The 2,500-nt window shown below is 45.6% G+C and overlaps 1 long non-coding RNA gene across 1 annotated transcript in view; it reads right to left on the reverse strand.

Moving 5' to 3' along the window:
• The window catches only part of LOC119598599, a 53,628-nt gene extending 52,122 nt beyond the window's left edge, over nt 1-1,506 (reverse strand). The window contains exon 1 of the long non-coding RNA XR_005230981.1: nt 1,273-1,506. This is a non-coding gene — a long non-coding RNA (uncharacterized LOC119598599). The remainder of the gene's footprint in view (nt 1-1,272) is intronic.
• Nucleotides 1,507-2,500: the final 994 nt, after the last annotated feature.

Here is a 2,500-nt window from a genome sequence, read left to right on the forward strand (position 1 = left end):
GTGCGTGATGTGTGTGTGCGTGTGCGTGTGCATGTGTGCGTGTGCATGTGTGCGTGTGCATGTGCATGTGTGCGTGTGTGCACGTGCGCGTGTGCATGTGCGTGTGCATGTGCGTGTGTTCATGTGCGTGTGTGCATGTGCGTGTGTTCATGTGCGTGTGTGCATGTGCATGTGCGAGTGTGCATGTGCGTGTGTTCATGTGCGTGTGTGCATGTGCGAGTGTGCATGTGCGTGTGTGCAATGTGCGTGTGTGCATGTGCATGTGTATGTGCGTGTGCGTGTGCTTGTGCATGTGTGCGAAACAAACAGCAAAATAAACACACATACACACAAAATCAAGCCTTATTCAATGCAATTACCGACTATTCGAAACCATTCCGAACTTGGAAGAGCATTATCATTACTCAAACTTCAAGAACTTCCTGTCCCACTTCAAGGGCGAAATAAAAACACCAACTTCAAAGGCGCACTTGAGACAACGCCCAAGAAAGCTCGCAACTTCCGATGTCGAAAAAGGGGCAAATAATATCGGAAACAAATACACCAATACAATTCCTAAGGCAAACCGCGCGCTCTTCTTCTCGCGCGGCCGCACCTCTTCTCGCTCGCTGCGTCGGTCTGTCTGTCTGTGTGTGTGTGTGTGTGTGTGTTTATCTTCCATTTCCATTTCCTCTCCCCCTTCCCTTTCTTCTTCTTCTTCTTCTTCTTCTTCTTCTTCTTCTTCTTCTTCTTCTTCTTCTTCTTCTTCTTCTTCTTCTTCTTCTTCCTCTTCCTCTTCCTCTTCCTCTTCCTCTTCCTCTTCCTCTTCCTCTTCCTCTTCCTCTTCCTCTTCCTCTTCCTCTTCCTCTCCCTCCTCCTCCTCCTCCTCCTCCTCTACCTTCGTCTCTAGCTTAACCTTCTCGATTCTTGCTTAAGGCCAAGACCCGATGTATAAATTATTTGATATATTTACTGCGAGGCTGTGAATCAGACTGAGAAGAGAGGGAGGGAGGGAGAGAGAGAGAGAGAGGGAGAGAGGAGGGAGAGGGAGGAATGAATAAGGAAATTGTAAGAGGACGATGTGATAGAGGAGGAAATTTACAAGTGCAGATAAAGAATGAAGGCAAATGGGAAAAAAGAACATAAAATCGAAGAGAAAATAATTTTAAAAACATGCTTCAAAACACGAAAGAAAAGGGAGAAAATATAAGAAATATGTACAACAATAACTTGAAAAATACAAGAAATCAAACTAACACGAACAGCAAAAACAGAACAGCTTGAGTTACTTACATGTCTCTACGGATATGCGAGATGTTATCGATGATGCTTCGTGCTTCCTGTCTGATTTCTATCTATATTTCTACTTTCTCTCTCTTCTCTTTTATTCCTCTAGTCGAAGACTTTGTATCTCGAATGCCCTCACTAGAAAACCCTACTCAAAGGGATAACACTCTATCGACACTATAACACTGACGTAATCACTTAGCGCGCGCACACTCACTCACACCACAGGCCGCTGGAAAAGAGAAGAAAAATACATTAATTTCAGGGGATATGGTATCGACAACACGTCAATAATAATAATAATAATAATAATAATAATAATAATAATAATAATAATAATAATAATAATAATAATAACATTAACATAATCCTCAATGTCAATAAAAATAAAAATGATGACAATTGTAATAGCAAATAGCTTTAACAACAATATCGATAAAACTGTACTTATATGAGTGCACAAGAGTTTGCGGTGTCAACACTTGCCTAACAGCCGAAAAAAAATCAAACAACAAGAACTGGCGAACACAAGTCGCAGACGCCGAAGCAGCAGAAGACGCCAGGTGAGACACATACAGATCCCCCCCCCTCCTTAGCCTCTAAACCTCCTTCGTTTCACCCACTCCCGCCCCCAACCACACACCCCTCCACCCCTCCGACCTCCGTCTCCTCCCCCTTCCACACCCCACCATGTGTCCCCCTTCCCTTCCCATCTGCCCCGAATGCGACCGTGTAAAATGACCTCCGCTAAAAAGTACTCAGAACAACAGATAGAGGGCCCCCCTACCCCACCCCGTCCCTCCAGTTTAAAACCGGGTAATACGACCTCGGGTTCATGCTGAGGGTTCGTGTGCAGGAGTGCGTGCAAGCATAGAGAGGCGTATACAGTACGATAGTGCATGGACAGGTACCTGTTCATCAAGGCATAAGTGTAAACGCGCGCGCACGTGTACATACAAACCACACACACACACACACACACACACACACACACACACACACACACACACACACACACACACACACACACACACACACACACACACACACCCTCTCTCTCACTCTCTCTCTCACTCTCGTCTCTCTCGTCCTCTCTCTCTCTCTCTCTCTCGTCTCATCTCTCTTTTTCTCTCTCCTTTCTCCTCTCTCTCTTCTCTCTTTTCTTTCTCTCTGAAACCTCAGCAGACACAGCGACGGCCCGGGAATCGATGGTGCGCCCGCGGAAGGTGACAGG

The sequence above is a fragment of the Penaeus monodon genome, chromosome 41 (assembly GCF_015228065.2).
Source record: "Penaeus monodon isolate SGIC_2016 chromosome 41, NSTDA_Pmon_1, whole genome shotgun sequence".
Taxonomy (NCBI): domain Eukaryota; kingdom Metazoa; phylum Arthropoda; class Malacostraca; order Decapoda; family Penaeidae; genus Penaeus; species Penaeus monodon.